The sequence below is a fragment of the Pelmatolapia mariae genome, linkage group LG3_W (genome assembly GCF_036321145.2).
Source record: "Pelmatolapia mariae isolate MD_Pm_ZW linkage group LG3_W, Pm_UMD_F_2, whole genome shotgun sequence".
Taxonomy (NCBI): Eukaryota; Metazoa; Chordata; class Actinopteri; order Cichliformes; family Cichlidae; genus Pelmatolapia; species Pelmatolapia mariae.
This window is the reverse complement of record NC_086229.1, coordinates 50,104,193-50,125,448: the sequence shown is the minus strand read 5'-3', so window position 1 is coordinate 50,125,448 and position 21,256 is coordinate 50,104,193.

Here is a 21,256-nt window from a genome sequence, read left to right as displayed (position 1 = left end):
GACGTTGTCCTCGGAGCTCCTCTGTCAGTTGGAGTCTGAACCCCATGCCTTTTTTACTTCCTGAGAACTTCCAGTGTTTTCATCCAACATGCTATGTATTGCTTTATTCTGGTGTAGGTTTTATCTCCACTTCATCTATAATCCTCCAATCCTCACACCTTGGCCTCCCATGCAGGTTTGTAAGGGTGCACAGCAGCTAAAAGATCTCCTTTGTTATAAAAAAAAAAAAGTCAAAAGTAGATCTCAGGCTGCTAATGCAGGACTAGGGTGACCCCTAGTGGGTCCTGGATTGTGGTGCAGTCTCTCTTCAGTAGTGGGACCCACATGGTTTTCCTTTCATGGCGGATCCACTGAGTCGCCAGCTCCTCGGTCTCAGAAAATATTCCTATGTTCTTTGGGGGGGGGGGGGGGGCGCTCCACCTCCATGCCCCCCAACCCCAATCCTCCCAGAATAAATGATCTGGAAGCTGTTAGGCTTACTTACAGCAGTAGCTCTGTCTGCACCTGCATAAACTCCAGGACACGTTTGCAAATAGTGTTTGTTGTTGTTTACGCTCCAGCTGCAGGTTTGAACTCTGCAAAATGTCCCGTGATTGGGGTTTTTTTGGTTTTTGTTTCTAGAGTTGATATTTTGGGTATGGTATCTTTTGATGAAAAATACAAGAGTAAAAGTGCTTTTAACATGTGCTTCAAAGCTAAGTTTGACTGGGAACCTCAAAGCTCAATATCCTGCATCCACAGAAATTCACTGCAGCCTATGTAATGTTTGAATTTATTCCAGTCTATCTTGCAAATACATGTTTGTACTGCAATGTCATGCACAAACACAAACTATTAGATCCTTAAGATCAAACCTATGTCAAAATTGTTTCATTATATTGGTCCATTGGAGTGTGGTAGGCCATCAAAGGCCGCTACTAGAAACTCAGAATATTACATGAAATTGCTTGCTTGGCCAAAAATGGGTAAATGATGTAATTTGGTGAAAAACATTAAAAACTACAATTTTCATGTGTTGAGTTTAGAATGAAAGCAATTTTACCTAAATCGCATGATATAGTACTGTCAGTAACAAGGAATCAAAAAAGGTGGTTATAATGGGTTTCAATTGGCCACAAATGGCCACGATAGAACTATAAGGAACTATTTAGTGTATAGTGAATATTATTGACATTATTAAGGAGCTGATGTTGAAAATTAAAAAATCTCAAAAAAATACACACCTTTGGGAAGTTTCATTCCATTTGCATTAACAGAACAAAAATGGTTGAAAAGCGAAAAGCAAAGTGGCCACAAATGGCCAGGATAGAACCCCAAGGGTTAAACACAAAAATAAAGAACATTTCGTTAATCATTCAGATAAATTAAATGCATTATACAGAGTACAAATAAAATAACAAAAATATATACACTTCAGTAAAGCCATTTAACATAGACAAAAGTATTTACATTCATTGGTTTTTAATCAAAGAGCTAAGTAATTTCAAACAACAAGGATGAAATAAAGTGTGGTTCTTAAATACACAAAATGTGTCTACCTTGCATTTTATACTTTTTATAAACAATTACATTTTTAAAGTACACATTTTAGAGTTTGCAAATATTTTAATAGAGACTTTAACCAAGGATTCTCTTTTACAAAGAATTATTTTCCTTAAATTAACCCAAACATATTTACACTAGTTTTAAGATTTAACCAAGGATTTGGGGTAGCTATTTTTAGTATTAATTAACATAAATATGTGGGAAACACGATCTACATAAACAATTTATTCAAACTTAAACGTTCATTTTAATATCAATATAATTTTTTCAACTTAAATGCAGTAACTATTTCCCAAAGCATAAATACATTTCCACAATTGAGCTTCCATAGGTCCCAAACATATAAGCAGCAAATATGAGTCCAAGAGCTTACCGATAGCCCGTCTAACTCAAAGTCTTCCTCACAGTGGAAAGTTTTGATTGCTTTGTTTGCTGTCCTCTCAGTATGTCGCACCCAGGTCAAATGACTGCTGCATGCATTTTAAGGTCTACTAGGCACGCCCGCCCTTGATTGCTCTAATTCAGCTCACCTGGCGGAGCGGTGCACACCAGGCCGCGCTTAGTTATAGATTGCACACAAGGTCTAATCAGCACCAGCATGGAGCAGGTAGTGGGCAGGAGGAGGAAAAGAAGAGTAACAGCCACACCTACTAGGTCAGCGCGACAGCTATTATTATTAAATGGAGAGGCCTCTTCACACACTGAGGTTAATTATGAAGCTCCACAGGCTTCTGTGCAAAGACCAGTTCTGTTTACATTATACGTGCTTTAGAAGACATAGCGTACATTTTCACTGCTATGCAGATGATACCCACTTTTATTAGTTAAACTGCCGGGATGTCTTAGACACATAATGAGCTTTAATTTTCTGCTTCTAAGTTCAGATAAAACTGAGGTTATTGTAACGGGGTGTAAAAATCTTAGAAACACTGTGGCTAACAAGATCCTTACTCTGGATGGCATCGTCTTGAGCCGCCTGTTGTAGTGATTTGGCACATTATAAGTAAAATTGAAGCACACAATCCCATAGCACAACATCAACATTTATTTATATACAAAAATAAAAATGCTTTTTACAGAAAAGAATTGTAACTTTACAATTCATCACCGATTAGGTGGGTACATGTTTTTTTTTTTGTGTTTGTTTGTTTGTTTGTTTTGTTTTTTTATTTGTTTTTTTTTAAATGCACTAAATGTAGAATACATTGTTTGGTAAAACGCAGGTTACACGTTTTAAGAAAGAAAAAATCAGTCTTTCAGAGAAAACATTAGCAGCCACCTTTGTAACACTCTGTGACCAACCGTAGCTATCTGGTTTTCACCATGTCCAACCCTACCAGATTGGTGTATGCCTCAGCGATGGCGTCAAAGACTTTCCTTTCCGATTTCAGTTCGTGCAAGAAAGTTTCCGCCACCATGCGGACTTTGACGTCGTCCATTTTGATATTGCGAGAAATCAGCAGCCGCTGAATGAATGGAATGAAACGAGGGGTGAGGAGCCTTTTTCTGATGCTGTAATAATTTTCAGCGTAAAAGTCATCCTCCAAGACTTGCACACACACGTGCTGTTTCTGGCGGGGTTGATCGAACATACAACCGTTGCATTCGTCAGTGAGGTACTTGTTGATTACTAGGTTGACATGATGATACACTGCGGTTTTCACGGTATCGATGAAAAAAGAAGATGCCAAACCGTCAAGCTCGTCCGCTTGCTGCTGCTTCTCCGATAGTAACCGGGCGTGTCAGGTACTATTGTGCCCTCGTCCGCAGAACTTTCCACCTCCTCAGTGTGGCGCAGGACTTCTCTCTGTTTTTGAGCTAAAAAAAAAAGGTTTGAAGGAATGAGACGGCTGTCTTCTTTTAAAATAACAGAAGGGGCGTTATCTGGAAGTGGGTTGATCTTAAAGGGTGTGGGTGGGAGTGGCAGCAATTCTGCACTTCTGCTCAATCAACCATCAAAGTGGCAGAACTTGGTACAAGCAGCGTCGCCAAGAGTAACAGAAGTGAGTGTATCAGGGATGCTGGGCAATCTTTACTCTCTGAAGAGCCATCCACGAATCCTACATTTGAAGATTGGAGTGAAGACGCTCCGTATTCACCAGTATCAGTGTGGAGCACGCCCCCCGCACCACCATGACTGTGGACTATGGACACTGACAACGAGGAAGATTTTTTGTATTTCGGCGACTCCCCCGACATTGATGAGGTAGACTGGGCATTGCCACCCTTCCAAGGCCCTGAGAAATTACCGGAATCGCTATGGGACAATGATGAGGACTTATCCTATGTACCCACCTAATCGGTGATGAATTTTGAAGTTACAATTCTTTTCTGTAAAAAGCATTTTTATTTTTGTATATAAATAAATGTTGATGTTGTGCTATGGGATTGTGTGCTTCAATTTTACTTATAATGTGCCAAATCACTACAACAGGCGGCTCAAGACGATGCCATCCAGTGTAAGGATCTTGTTAGCCACAGTGTTTCCAAGATTTTTACACCCCGTTACAATAACCTCAGTTTTATCTGAACTTAGAAGCAGAAAATTAAAGCTCATTATGTGTCTAAGACATCCCGGCAGTTTAACCAATAAAAGTGGGTATCATATGCATAGCAGTGAAAATGTACGCTATGTCTTCTAAAGCACGTATAATGTAAACAGAACTGGTCTTTGCACAGAAGCCTGTGGAGCTTCATAATTAACCTCAGTGTGTGAAGCGGCCTCTCCATTTAATAATAATAGCTGTAATAAAATGTTATGGCCAACGGTGTTAAACGCTGCCCTTCGGTCTAGCAGGGAAGATTTCAACTTTTCAATATGAATGAAGGCTGAAAACTGATTAGATTAATGTCTGATGATCTTTTCTGTGCTTCTTCAAGTTTGTAACACCGAACATATTAAAGGGTGATGTGAGGTTCACAGGAAGAGGTTAATTAGACACACTTACTATTTTTCTTTATACTCTTTCTTTCTTGACATGTTTAACATGATTACTATCAGAGGAGAAAATGAACCTTGTGTAGTTTAAAAACTTTTTATTTAATCAAACTGTAATGTTTTTGAACTCTGACGGACGTGTCTTTTTAACTTGTCAACAAATCCTTAATCATCTAAATGTGCCATTTATCGTCTTGTAAAATGTTCCCTCTGCTTCTGTTGCACATCTCCCCTGACACTCTCTTCTTCACCTGTCCTGTGCAGCTGGTCCAACTGCTGCCTCCTTAAACTGGGGTGTTTAAATCTCTTTACCTCTGTTGTGAACTTCACATTCAGTAATGTATATACCTTTACATATTGTACATATATTTATTACTTTTTAGATTAGCCATTTTTATATTTTGCTTGTTTTACATTATTGTATTTTGCACAACTCTGTTGCTTGTGAAGCTTGCACACAAGAATTTCACTCACATGTACTGTACCAGTGTACCTGCACGCATGATGTGATAATAAAAGTGATTTGATTTGATTTGATTTGACACAAAGTTTGTGCTAACAAAATCAAACTGACGAGGATCTCGTTTGAAAAACACGCACTCATGAGACAAAATAAAAATAGACTGCTCAAAGCAAAAGCAGAGCCCTCACAGCTGGTAGTACAAAACACAGTGATAACGTGCGTATTAGATACCCTCAGTCCCAAAAGCATAAATATGAAAAAAATGGGATCACCATGAATATCCTAAAAAATGGCATTGAGGGGGGTGTTACAGTGAAAAAACATAAAGCAGCCAAATTTTCATCTGAAAATGTTGAATTTTAGTAAAAACAATGCTCTGTAGTTTGATACTGTCGTTACAGACAAAGCGGATGTTTAAAGCCTTTGAACGCACATTTGAAATGCACTCATTCTCCTTATCAGCTGGAAACATTAAAGCCGTAAAATTACTTTTTCGAACGGGTAAAAACTATTAAACAACAGCAATGTTGAGCCTGTACCAAAATTTGAATGTACATGTGTTGAAAGTGCGGATCTTGTTGAATTATTAAACATACTTTCTTTAATTTTTCAAACCACAAATACAACAACTTTTGATTTTCTTCTGCTTGAGTCTCGGCCTCGGGTATCTCTTCTTATCATTGCTGAGTCAGTTGTCTGTTTGTGCTACTTTTTTCAAGAAGCAGTGGATTATTGGTAAGGGTGACTTTATGTGTTTAGTTACTTACATAAGTGTAAGTACTGTGGAAAGTTTTACCTTACATACAAAGGTCTGACAGTACAGGTTCTGAGGTAACTGTTTACAAAATGTTATATTCTATCCACAAGTTCTTTGCAATTTTACATTGATAAACATTATCCTTAACATATTTGACCCTCATAAAGTACCGTGGCCACCACACTGTCATTTAGAATTGATTGAATAACTCCTGTCTTGACTCATTCAATCATACAGAAAATAAAAACAGCCACATAGTTCACTTTTATATCACAAAATGTTAGAAATATAAGTAGTTCATAACAACCTAAAAGGTTGGGGGTTTAAAATGCAAACCAATGGAAGCAGAAGTAGAAGACTATAATGTCACAGAGCACCCGGTGTCTATTATTGTGTAGACATGTATAAATAAGAGATTAATAAAGATGCTTAATTTCTTAAGAAATATGCAGGTGGAGTGATCTTTATCAAAAGTAGAAGGTACATCTGTGGCTAAACCACTGTACCCAAAAACTTTAAAAATCTACTATGTGTGAGGCTGTGTAAGTAAAGCTTGCCCTTCACACCCACGTGTAACAAATCACCTCAGCATTGTGAAAGTGGGTAAACATGCTTCTGCCTGAGCATAAGATTTCTGCTTACAACTTGGAATCTCAGTTCTAAATGAAATTCAGATGTTTTTTTTGTTTTTTTTTGTTTGTGTTTAAGGAAAAAGCAGCTAAATACACTGAGAGTGCTCCACATTGTTAGTGAGTTAACTCTGGATGTCTGCAGGTTTTGTCAAACTTGGAGTGAACAAAAGCAGAAAAACAGTAAAAGATGCAGACAATGAACGTCTGGTTTATTTCATGAATACAATGAAACATTTTACAGTCCACAGAGCAAAGTAGCATACATGATAAATAGATACACATAACACAGACAGTGAGAAGTGAAACTCGTCGTCTTACCACATGTTATATTCTGTAAGCTTAAAATAAACCACAGAAATTAGAGTTTAGTGTTTTAAAGTCATCTATTAAAACATGAGTCAACATTACTTTAGTGACACTTTAACGATGCTTCATATCACCGTGTTTATGATGATAAAACATGTTCTCTCATTAGTAGATGTCTGCACTGTCACTTGTCATGAAAATGTCCTGAGCCAGGGTTCAAGCTTCCTCTTCAATTACCATTGATCATTAATTGGGCCCACAATTGTCACACTCACACACGCACACACACTCACACTCACACACACTCACTCACACTCACACACGCACACACACTCACACTCACACACACTCACTCACACACGCACACACACTCACACTCACACACACTCACACTCACACACACTCACACTCACACACACTCACACACGCTCACACACGCACACACACTCACACTCACACACACTCACTCACACTCACACACGCACACACACTCACACTCACACACACTCACACTCACACACACTCACACACGCTCACACACGCACACACACACACACTCACACACACACTCACACTCACACACACTCACACACGCTCACACACGCACACACACACACACTCACACTCACACACACGCACACACACACATACTCACACTCACACACACTCACACACGCACACACACTCACACTCACACACACTCACTCACACTCACACACACTCACACTCACACACACTCACACTCACACACACACACACACACACTCACACACACTCACACACGCACACACACTCACACTCACACACACTCACACACGCACACACACTCACACTCACACACACTCACTCACACTCACACACGCACACACACTCACACTCACACACACTCACTCACACACGCACACACACTCACGCTCACACACGCTCACACACGCACACACTCACTCACACTCACACACGCACACACACTCACACACACTCACACACACACACACTCACTCACACTCACACACGCACACACACTCACACTCACACACACTCACACACGCTCACACACGCACACACACACACACTCACTCACACTCACACACGCACACACACTCACACTCACACACACTCACACTCACACACACTCACTCACACTCACACACGCACACACACTCACACTCACACACACTCACACACACTCACACACACACACACACTCAGAGGGGGGAGAGAGAGAGAGAGAGAGAGAGAGAGAGATCATTAATACAAAGGATTGGAGCTGGTTTTGGATTTTCACTTGTTGTTGGCTTTAATATGAACAGTCACATAAAATTAATTCCAATTTTTTTTTGCCTTTGCTTCAATTAGGATGCTTCTTTAAATATACCATACCTTTTATTGTTCAAAAAGTTTACTGCCATAGTAAGGATGTAGCTAGGGAACTCAGTAAGTATGAGCAACAATAGCTTAGGGACAGTTTCTACAATAAAGAGGAATTCATCATCTGCAGTTTGTCAAAAAGTGGCATTAAAACAATTCAGCAGATCCTCAAAGTATGGATGCAGACTGTTTTCAGCTGTAGAGGTAGAGGTGTACTTCATGCACTTATCAACATGCAGTTTAGAGGCTTGCATTAGAGTGAATTGGTGCTTGGGCCTCTTTTATTTAGCACGGTTATACCATTGTGAAATTAGCTATATAAATATGCTCAAGAGTCTATCGTATGTTTGTCATGCAATTAAAAATTCAAAATATAATTTTTAAATCAGTAACTTTGCAAATTTAGAGGAAATGTTTTTGGATAACAAATGTGTCACATTTTAAACAGGGTTTGAATAATCAGCGCTAACACACAGACATTTATGCGCTGGGTATAACAGACATGCTTACTGTGTGAAAGGCCCTCGGATTTCTTGGAGCGGAGAAACACGCTGTATTGTTGCTTTTCTCTATTGTATAAGCAACGCCCGTAGGTCAGAAATGCTCTGTGCGGGTAGCAAAGTGGGCTCCAACACACATCCAGGCATCCGTGTGAAAGAAAGGTGTCGCTGCAGCTAGGCTCTCAGGATAGTCAGGCTTTTATTTATATTTGCATTCTGGTGCGTTAAAACTAGCAGCCTCTGTGTCCCGCTTGGATCCTCATTCCGAAAATTCAGATATTTAAATAAAATGGTGAATTGGCTAGTGATGAGGAGCCACGTAGATCCGTAAAATGAGGTTTGACTAAATTACACTCTTATGAACAGCTATGAATTCTACCTCTCTGCTGGTGTGTTTCAAACAAACAAACGATGTTTTCTACATGTCCAAACTGTGTGCTAACTACCTCGCACCACTGTGTCTGGGATCCGAAAAAATAAAAAGTTAAAACGCTATACCTTGCGGCAGTTGTGAAGCGCTAAGGAAAATACTGTGTGTCTGACGGGGTGTTTTGATATAGGTGGACTTGGTTTCAGTTGGCCTCTGACATGATAAGATAAGATAAGATAAAGTAACTGTTTCTAATGAAATAGGTGTAAAACTATGGAACTACATTTGGGATGTGTGAGTGCTGGGATGCTCTTGATAAGGATGGCTCTTTTTTTATGACTTCTTCTTCTGCTGACTGTTGGGGGTCTAACTGTAACCCCCTCTGTCTAACTGTTGCAGAGTTAAGAATATGTAGTTTTAGAAGTATCCCTGTTTATTTCTAAAGGAATACCTGCTGTTTGTGGTATTCTGTTTAAAAACTATTAGCTTGTGAAACTATTAGAAAAGTGAAATCTTCCTAAACTAGTTAAATTAAATGCTGTGTGGGAATACACGGTTTTTTAGAAGTATCACTGTTTATTTCTAAAGGGATACCTGTTATTTGTGGTGCTCTTTTTGAAAACTATTAGACTCTGTGAAACTATTAGAAAAGTGAAATGCTCCTAATGCAGTTAAATTAAATGCTGTGTGGGTATATGTGTTTTTAGAAGTATCACAGTTTATTTCTAAAGGAATACATGTTGTTTGTGGTATTCTGTTTAACTATTAGCCTCTGTGTCTTTCAGAGCGCTAAGGAAAAGTAAAATGCTCCTAAAACAGTTAAATCATCTATGTGTAATCAACAGGTCTTACTGTTGCAGTGTGTTTGTGACTAGTAGATAATTATAGGACTAGTTGCATTAAAGGAACATTGTGGCCTCTGACATGATAAGATAAGATAAGATAAAGTAACTGTTTCTAATGAAATAGGTGTAAAACTATGGAACTACATTTGGGATGTGTGAGTGCTGGGATGCTCTTGATAAGGATGGCTCTTTTTTTATGACTTCTTCTGCTGACTGTTGGGGGTCTAACTGTAACCCCCTCTGTCTAACTGTTGCAGAGTTAAGAATATGTAGTTTTAGAAGTATCCCTGTTTATTTCTAAAGGAATACCTGCTGTTTGTGGTATTCTGTTTAAAAACTATTAGCCCCTGTGTCTTTCAGAGCGCTAAAGAAAAGCAAAATGCTCCTAAAACAGTTAAATCATCTATGTGTAATCAACAAGTCTTACTGTTGCAGTGTGTTTGTGACTAGTAGATAATTATAGGACTAGTTGCAATAAAGGAACCTTGTGGGGTTGCTGCAGTGCTCGTGTGGCTATGTGGGAATACACTGTTTTTAGAAGCATCACAGTTTATTTCTAAAAGAATACATGTTATTTGTGGCACTCTGTTTGAAACTATTAGCCCCTGTGTGTTACTGTCATGATCCTGGGTCCTTTTGACCCAGCGTTTTGTGTTTTTTCTATTGTGATTTTGGTTTTATTTTGTATTATGGATTGTTTTCCTATTCTTTTGTAGTGCTGCTGCTGATGATCTAGAGTTTCATGTTTCTGTTTATTCGTGTTTTAGGAAGGAGTGTGCCTCATGTTAGTGTGTGCAGCTTTGTTCCCCCTGTCTCGTCAGTCCTGATTTCTCCCAGCTGTGTCTCCCTTCTGTTGTCCATTCCCTGATTACTTCCCTGTGTATATTAGCCCTGTGTTTGCCCCTGCTCAGTGTCGCGTCGTACCCTCAACTAGCTGTGTGTTTTGCCTCTGTGTTTCCAGTGTTTTGGTCTCCAGCTCCAGTTTAGTATTTCTGTTCTAGTGTTTTAGTTCTCTAGGGTTTTTGTTTGCTTTTTGGTGAGTTTAGTTAATTCAAGGTTTTTTCCCAGCAATAAAGCTGCGCTTTAAGTTGAACCCCCGTGTCTGAGTCCTGCATTTTGGATCCACCTCTCCTGCCTGCCTGCCACACAGCCAACCATGACAGATTCAGAGCACTAAAGAAAAGCAAAATGCTCCTAGTTAAACTAAAAGTAAAATACTCCTAAACTAGCTAAATTAAATCATCTATGTCTAAATAGCAGAGCTCTGAGACCTATACAATCCTTTGAAAAGAGTTTAATTAAAACACATAATGGTTTCATTAAATAAAACGCTATTAAACACTTGTGAACTCATATGAGCCCTTGAACTCACATGCACGAGCAAAGCCACCTACTACAGAGGGTCACGCACACGTACGTGCACTGCCATGAACGCGCAGGGGGAAAAGGGGAAGTGATGGGGGAAAAGGGGAAGTGATGGGGGGAAAGGGGAAGTGGGGTGGGGGTGGGGGGCAAAAAAAAGTGCAGGTATATTACTACTCGCAACCACTGACATGATGCTTATGTTGCATTTAAGTTTATGATCATTTCAGTTGTTTCTCTCCCTCAAACACCATCAAAGGTGAGAGGGTGCAGCAGGTGTAGTAGTTGGTATATGAGGCAGTAAACAAATTAAAGGGTTTTCAAAAATTTTCATTATTGTATTGTTAGGACAATGAAAAAACTGTTTAAAGTGTAAAAAATATGGACTTATATTTAAGTGAAAACTAATATTCAACAGGAACAAAATGTAACACAACATCAACATTAAATATGAACTATACTAAATATCTATTGTGGGGATTAGAGAAATATTTTGCTGCTATTGTTAATAATCATCATCATTACCATTGCATTAATAATTGATATTGATATTGCATTCAGATGTTTAAACATATTGGTACCCAATTAGCCTTTATTACAGGTGCAGTTATAACCACTTTAAACTGTTGAGTTAAATCAATAATCTTAAATGCTTTTGAATGCTATAATGTTATAATCTTAAATGTGCATGTGCTGATTCTGTTGGGTTATAAAAGAAGGGCCTAACTCTGAGTACACTCTGTGCAAAGTAGACAGGAAACTGCAGACTTTTGAGCGTGTTTGTGAAAGTGAAACTAAAGCAGAGTCTAAGTGTAAGTTACTTTGAGGAGCTGTGGGATGATGCTATTTGAATAACCAGGTTATTCATTGTTATCTTTTATTCATTTATATCCTTTTTATTAAGCTTGGAGTAGTGGCATTCATTTACAGCATTTATTCAATATATTGCATATATATAGTTTTAGTAAACTGCTACACATTTGAGAGTGGCCTCTGTCTGACTGTGAGCATTAGCTGGTGAGGTGAGAGGTGACACAGAGTGCCAATTGAGGTCAGGACACACACACACACACACCTGCATACACTGTAGGTAGGCTACGTTCTAGGTGAGAGTTCAGATATTTGCTTGTAACTGCATTTTTGTGCGTGCGGAATTGTTAAGTTTGTTGCAGAGCATGGCTCGAGGTTTTGGAGAAGCGAAAGTGAGACGAGCCACCGGAAGCACCTGGCGCAGAGGCGAAGAAGATGCTCTTTTAAACTTTGTTAAAGTTGTTAACGGAACGTTTGTGGTTTTGAAACCTATGTATGTATTGTATCTGTTTGACGTTGAAGGGGCCTCATTAAAGTTAAACCCTGGTGGTATAAAACATCTGCTTGTGCATTGTTAGACAGAGATCGATGCTGTCTGCGTACAGTGATCCTCTTTCCACGTGTGTTCATTAAAATCCTCGTTTGACCTAACCCTCCTGAATCAGTGTTGCTTCTGTGTCCCTTCTCAGTATTTGAACCCGCAACAGTATTAAAAAGTTTTTGAGTCTAGGGACTTAGTTTCTTAAATCTCCAGACATTTTTGGGGCACTTATTCACACCTACTTCTCTGCTCCGTGCATCATTAATTCTCACCTGTGCTTGGACCATCATTGCTTGTGCATTCTAATGATGCAATGTAAAGTTTCGTAAAGCTCGTCTTCTCGAAATATCCCCGTAAAGCGCAGCTTCTCTTCTTTTAGAAAAATTTTGCATTTTCTCTCTAATATAAACGGTGACGGAGTTCCTGTCATTTAAAGAGCGCTTGTAAAATGGGGCCGACGGTGGGTCCATTAAACAACACCAGTGGACACTGTAAACAGAGCATATTGATACTGCGGCGAGCTCAGACAAGGAGGAGACAGAGACTTCTGTTTGGACCTGCTATTCCTGCCTTAGCCATACAGAGAGCTACAGGGAGCATAGCCTTTTATTAGGAAGGCAGTGAGAGGTGGTGTACGGGCACAGCAGCCCCCAACACCACCGTGCGCCTTTGGCCCGGCTTCAGATAGCTGTGCCAAGACTTCTGCAGGGCCCTGCCACTGACTGCAAAGCTTGGGGGACACCCAAGTGCAGTGCACCCAGACATTATCTCCAGGCACAAAGGCTCTCCCTCGCTGCCTGGTGTCGTAAGCCCTCTTTTGTCGCACTCCCGCGCTGGCCTGGGCCTAGTGGGAGCAGTCATGGACCACCTGTAGCCGCTCCCTCAGCTTCCTGTAATAGTCCATCTCCAGTCCTCCAGCAATCTCTGGCTCGGGAGGAGACCTGAACACCAAGTCTGCCGGTGTCCGGAGCTCCCGCCCAAACATCAAGGCAGCAGGGTTGCATTGGCTGGACTCCTGGACTGCAGTCTGACACGACCAGAGGGCCAATCACGCTGGTGTTGGCTGGGGAGGATGGTGAGCTGGGTAGCCAGCTTGCGGTTGAATTGCTCGACCAGGCCATCACTTTTCGGGTGGAGCGGTGTTGTCCTCATCTTCTCCACCCCAACCCACCGGCAGATCTCCACAAAGACCTTCGATTCAAAATTACACCCCTGGTCATCCAACTGAATTGAGGTTTGCAAATGTGAAAAGGGTTGATCACATTTGCAGACAGCATATTGCATTGATACTAATTCCAATGCACTGCATGACTGGCAGCTGAGTCCCCCTAAAAGTTTAAACCTAAAATCACCCTGCTGTCCTTTATTAAACCTGACATTTATTTGGCATCATTCAGCTTCACCACTTAACTGATTCCCACAAAAGTCCACATGGAGGCAATAAAGTCAAACACAATAAATAAACTGCACAGCAGGACACTGATGTTTACAGTTTTTCTCAATTGCTAAAACACTAAACCCTATTGTCTGAACCAAAGTCTGAGTTGCCTGAACCCACTTATTGAATCAGTCACTCTTTGACAAAACCATAAGCACTTTTCACCTGTTCAGACACATCTTGTCAACACATTGTCATTGTGATGCACCTGTGTTGCATAATGGTGAGCACAGGTGGCAAAAGTCAAACACAAGTAATGCTCAGGTGTCACCGGTTGAACACAACAACTCAAAATTGATCACACTTGTGGCTAATGATGTGGGGGTACATATAAGCCAGAGCACTGGTTTGTGAGCCACTACAATGGATAGACATCCAAAAAAAGGAGTTCGTGTGAGAGATGAAATCTATCACATTCAGATGAAGTCAGAGCTACTGTGATTGATCATGTCCTTGTCCATGGTTTGACAATGAAGGAGGCCGGACTAAGGGTACAACCGAACATCAGTAGATTCCACCATACTCCCCCTTCCTGAACCCCATTGAAGAATTCTTCTCCGCATGGCGGTGGAACGTTTATGAACGCCAACCGTACACCAGGGTAAATCTCTTGCAAGCCATGGAACTGGCTTGTGGTGACATGAGTGTGGAGGCATGTCAAGCCTGGATACGGCATGCCAGGGTTTTTTCCCTCGTTGCCTGGCCAGAGAAAATGTGGCCTGTGACGTAGATGAAGTCCTGTGGCCTGACCCAGTACGGAGAAATGATGCTGTGGCGGAGTAATGCACTTATATTTGTGTGCTACATGTAAATGCACAGGATTTCTGTTTTTTGGCAAATTCTCTTTTCTATGTACAAGTGTTAGGAATGCCCAGGTATTTTGTTTTGCAACATGCATTTAGCCTAAATAAACATTTATTTCCACCGCTTCATGTTCTGAGCATTGTGTTTTCCTTTTTTCTATGTAGTGTTTAGTGACTACTCAGTAGAGTATTTAATTTAGAGCAACTTGAGGCATGATTTGATGGCAAAGTTCAGTTTTGAATTGTTTTGGGGTGAAAGTTTGGTTTTGCAAGAAGAGTCAGAGGTTTTGTGAATGTAGCTTGAAAATTGGGTTTTGTGTTCACAGTTGGGGAAAAGGAGATCAGCTTTCCAGGAATGTGTCTTAGGAATCGAGAAAAACTGTAACGTGCTGGCAGCTCATGAACCGTTTGTCTCATTTCCACCTAAAATCCATCTCAGCTGGAAAGAAAGAACAACGAGGCTGAAGGTGGAAACTTAAATGAAGAAAAAACTAAACTCCTGTGTGCTGAATAAGACACAGGATTAAAATCAGTAAATGCAGCAGAGTTTCAGATTCACAATAACAAGATTAATCTGTAGTGTTTAAAAAGTAAAGCTGTAAATGAATCCTGAAAGTCTGAACTCACAGCTGCAGTCTGACAGTTTTATGAGATCAGAATTTGAAGAAGCCGATCACTTTCCCTGATGGTCTCCTCGTCTGATTTTTCGGGGTGTCAATAGAAAATACCTTTAAACAACATAACCAGAAATGTTTGTATTTAATGAAGCTTGGCTCTGATGACCATTTTCAGTTTGTTTTTAGGTAAATATTTCATTTTGCCTCTGGTTTGTATTTCCAGGTATGTTTTCTGTTGTCTTATATCATCTTCTGTAAATCATCAGTACCATTTGTTATAGTTAGTTAAATAAAATAGACAGAAAATTCAGAAAAATTCAAACCCATAAAAATAAAGATGTATTTACAATATGTACACAGAAAGATTATGAAAGGCAGCTCTCTGTGCTACAATAATAGCAATATAATATTAATAGGAGCATGAATTAACATAAGTCATGTTACACAGCACACATCACTTCCTGTAATTAAAGCAGCTGAGAGTCTTTTGTTGATGTGACTGATGATTCGCTCTGATCCAAAGTTGGTCCTGCACAGAGAATCCTGTCAGTCCCAGTTTGTTTTTCCAAGACACTCAAAATCTCTACATCAGCATAGAGGTGTCGTTGGCTTAATTTCTTTCTCAACACAACCCACAGAAAAAAACCCACCAAGATTAAAGCTACGGCAGCTGTCACTCCAATTATGATATCTTTTTCTTGTTGATATTAAAGTTGGTCTCTGAGGTTTGAGCTGATCAGCAGCTTCTGTAAAAGACAAAAAAATCTTAGTTGCCATTTGTTCATGTCTAAAAGGGATATTTGCAATGCACACATTGAATTTGAGTCATGTAAGAATAGATTATCGTAGTATTAGGGATTTAGTTGTATGAACCATAGTAAAACATTATATTCATTATTCATTTAAGTAGGTCATAGGTCAGGCTACTAAACATCCACACATAGAGCACACACAGAATTGGGAGAATAGGTCAGAGGTTTATGTGAGAAGCAGAGGCGACAGAATGTTGCCGTTACTGGGACACAGTGTTGGTGAGCCAAAGCTGGGAGAAGTGTGTGAAGAAGTGGGCAGCAAGGACACGAGATAAGGAGGCAGGAGATAGAGAGGGATCAGGAGGCACCTATTTTGAGAGACAAAGGTTGTGGATGTCTGTGTTGTAGAATCATTACCCTGTTTTAGGTTGCATTATACTTCTGATTTAGAAATTGTGAAATTATTCCACTGATTTGTATTACACTATACTGCTGATTTATTATTGCGAATCAATTACACTGTTTATGAAGAAATACTGTTTGCAGAGAATCGTGGCCTTGCTTTCCTGATTACAAAGATACCAGAACATACTGCACGGGAGATTCTCCCTCATCTCACACAGGAGGAGAAAAGCAGGAAGCCAAGGTTGCAACTTAGGCTCACTGAGAGAGAGAAAGAATGTGGATGTTTAAGTTTTTTATGACTTTGTCCACATCTCCCATCCGGACGCTTGTAATGCTCGAAGTGTTTGTATGGAATAAAGAGAATTGTATTGATTAAAGTGATTGTTGATTGAGCATTAAAACACTGAGTGTTGTTCTTCTTTCAGCCCGAAGATCAAAAGAATTGGAGTTTTTAACAGTCATAAATGAAAATTCCAGCACAAACAGTTCACAGAAGCTAAGCAGTCAATTTTAGCAACGCAGTGAGAGCTATTGCAAAAAAAGGTAATTAATCAGCTAACCGGTGACGTTGAGTTGCCAGAGCTGAAACCATAATCTGTCCTTATTTTACACTTGGTGACAGCGGAAAGAAAAAAGTTGATTTCAAGAGGAACAAACCTCCAGCAGAACCAGGCTCAGGGATGGGCTGACATCTCCCTCGACTGGTTGGGGTGAGTGGGAAAAGTCTCACACTTGGATAAAGCACTTGAAGCTTGAGACTGTGGATACAAACTTCTAGCTTATGCCCTTTAATATGCTGAGAAATCAGAGCGATAAAAGCTGGAGAATCATTAGATTTTTACTTTTCAGCTGCCTGTAAATGAACGGCTATGTTTCAAAAGAAACCGTTAACAGCTAAATCAGGATCATTTTACTTTAATGTGCTCTTTAGTGATGTGTCGGTCACGAACGAAACGGCTCTTAGAGCCGACTCTTTGAAGTGAATGGCGTGATCCAGCTCCTTATTGGGAGCTGTGTTTTGTTTCTTTGCTTCACTCGTGGGTCTTGTGCTCGTGCTGAGCAGAAGGGGGAGGGGCGGTAGTTACACTCGCAGTAGCACAGGAACCGAGCAGGAGAGAGGGAGTACTTCAGATCTTGTCCAGTATAATTCAAGGCCTTGTTGATAACATAATGATAGAAATTGTCTGGTGTGAAGACGAGGAGAGTGCCAGGGTCACAGGTCATAGAACTAGTAAACACATTTGAAGGGAGTAAGTGAACATCCATATTCAGCCCGTTACACAATTCCTCCATAACCAGGAATACATAATTGTGTGTTTACTCTTAGTTAGCATAGTTAACTAAGATTAAACTACGTATTAACATGCTGTTTTTGTTCCCCGTTAAACTGTTTCCTCCTGAATGAAAATATTTTTAATGTTAGGTTTAATCCAGAGTCAGCTAATCTCAGCCAAACCGATTTACTCAGGAACAAATAAAACACTGTTAACATTAGTGGTGTGTTTATTAAAATATCGACATTTTAGTACTTTGGGGGTAAATTTGTAGTTTTTAATTAATCAGAACACAGTGGAAAGAAACTATATTATTCGGATCGGCTAAATTGGAAGGAACTACTTCCTCTTACGCCTTTTATAGTCATATGCGAAATACAGCTGCATAAATGTTTCGCAGCCCCCTGGTGTGCGCACTCACAACAATGGCTGAGCGTAAACGGAGTCACGTGTGGACGTATTTTACCTCCACAAACAGCCAAGAAACTGTTTGCGATACATGTGGCAAGACAGTGAGTTGTTGTGGCAACACCACTAACCTTGTCGTAGAATATGACGAGCGTATGTTGAGGCGAACTGAAGAGGAGGAGAGGGACAGGTGCTGCTGGGGCGAGACAGACGTCTCTCGCGGAGTCGATTGAGGTTTTTTTTATTTCAATATGATAATTCTGCATTATTAAGCAATAAGAACAAGTAGTCTGATGTCTTGTAATCATTGTGAAGCTATATTATTATATTATTATAATTACATAATACAATTATATATTGGATTTTGAAATACAATGAAACCTTACGTGTTTGTACAGAGTGTCAGTTATGGATCAGTATTGTCGATACCACCCTGAATTTTACTTGGTGTTGTATCGGAAAGGAAATCAGTGTTTAAAACACTGTTCGAAATGTTAATGTTTGAAATAAACCAAACATTAACATTTCAAAGTTATCTAAGAGACTTATATATCATGTTTAACTTGAGTAATGAAAGACCGCGGGGGGTTTGAATCCGCTCTTCTCGCCAGGCTCTAGTGATCCTTGACCTCTTGGTCTGCTATCAAGCTGGTGGGTAACAGACGTCTTCGAAAACATCAGAGCACTTTTGGAAATATGGAAATATCCTGATAAATCAAGCAGATATTTAAAGTTTACAGAGATACATTCTTGCCCGAAAATAAAGTTCATTTTGTGACCCAGAAAGAGTCATATTTAATATTTAAAAGTTTGTAGCCGCGCTCCTCCACCATTGCTGCATTTGAGTTTTGGACAAAATGTATTGTGGGATATTCTGCTGTACCAAGTCCACACAAATCACCACCAATGCATGCTCGATAAAACAGGCGGAGCGAGTTCTCAGCTTGATGCGTGCTTTGAATTGGAACAGTACTTGGTCTCCGATTGATGACGTATTACGAGTACACGAGAACACAAGTACGCACATTGAGACGGGGCCAATATTTCCAGGTTTTTCACTCACTTGATGTATCAGGTTTACTCCACGTTCAAAATGGCTGAAAAGTTAATGTCACATAATAAGCAGTCACATGTCTACAAAACCTCAACAGAGACAGTTTAAGAATTAAATCCATCCTGCTGTGAAAGCACATTTCACTGCACCTTCACTCCTCCCAGTCCACTTGTGACAGCCTGATTGCTCTTCACTGAATATGGTACAAACACAAAACTCATCATCATGCCCCCAAGTCCTCTGACACTGGAGCGGCCAAACACACTATTTCTGGTTTCCACTTTAAGCAAAAATATCTTGTGTTAAGGAAGCAGATCTCAGGAATCTAATGTTAATATTCATCTACATGCAGTGTTGATCAAAAGAACCAATAATCAGTTTTCTCAGTTTACAGGATTCTCTTTGTTCTCATCATGATGGTCAGGAGGTCCTAACAGGATATGATGTTATTCATAGTGATGTCAGAAACAGTAAAGCTTTAAACTTGGATTTAATAGATGTATTTCAGTGCCTTCATTACTAATGCAACTTAACTCATCTAATAATGGATGTCAGAAAACTTCCTCAGATCAGTCAGTGGAAACCGTTTGATCAACAATGTGAATGAGACTTTTGGAGCTCACTGTAACCCTCGTGTTGTCCTCGGGCCAAAAATGGTCTCTAGGTGAATGTTAAACAAGTATATGGGAATCCTGAGGACAACACGTGATGGACAAAATAACGAGACATGATCCAAGAAATCATGAACTTCATGCAAGTCTGTTCATTCATGAGCTATAATCATAAACTCGATGAAGGAAACAGTTTTTCAAGTTTACATTATTTTGAAGGTAAACAGACTGTCACTGATAATGAAACTAAATGAAATCATCGACCTCAGAGCAACGTGAAGCTGATTTGAGATGTTTAGCTTTATTTCATTTCCTGTGATTCAGTTTTTTACTGAATGGCAGTTTGTAATGAAGTATTCACGTTGATTTTATAATGATGATTATGTATGATAAGCTCTGATTAAGCTATAGCGTGAACAGGAAGTGATGCTTTTCTTTTCTTACAGAATCAGTGGTGTTTGTGTTCCTCGATCCACACTGATCTGCTGCTTTATTGTCTGATCTCATACAAACTCTCAGAGTGTAGCTGTGAGTTCAGACCCTCAGGATTCATTTAGAGACTTAAACTTTGTACTTGAAGCTTTAATGTTTTTATTGATAAGTTGAAATTGTGTTATGAACCAAATGCTATTTTTCTATTTATCTATTTAAAAAAAATTAATAATAGTACATGTAAACTTATGTTATGAATTTATAAATGCACATTTTAAAAGCAAAACACAGCAGTGTTTGAGTCTTAAGAAGTGAAACACAACACTGACTCACACACTTGTAATCATAACTCTTATCAACATGTCATAAATTTTTCTTGTGCGCTGCAGTTTCTTCTGTTTCATAGTTTCTACATTATTGCTGCTCCAGCTCAGCACAAATCCTCTGAATGACAGGAGGCAGCATGAAGTTTAGAGGATACTGGTGACTTATGAAAGTAGACTGGTAATAATCATTTTCTGATATTTAATACTGACTCTGCTGACTGTTGGTCTGTGTAGATCAGCAGAAATGTTTCATATAAATGTGAATTTTCAGAGTAAAACAGACCAAAGAAAACAGTCTGACACTTTCTGTTTGAAAGTTTATTAGGACATTTTTAGTTTGATGTTTGAATTCAATTGATCAGGTTTTGTTCTAAAACTCAGAGACTCAGAGAGAAAATGTGAATTTAAAAGTAAAACTCTGAACATAACCTGCTCCTAACGTTTTTTTTTTTTTCTCTTATTCTGATGTGTTGTTAGTGTAATTTATTTTAATGAATGTGAGAAACCCAGATGTGTTTGTGTCTCTGCAGTAGAGAGACAAGGAAGGATCGGCCTCTACTGTGGACTGACAGCATCCCTGCTTGTAAAATTGTTTGCTGCAAACAGGAAAATCAAATTAAATAATAATAAAAATATTATTACACATTTATTACAAATATTAATTATTATTACACTGTGATATTTTGATATTTATTGTTA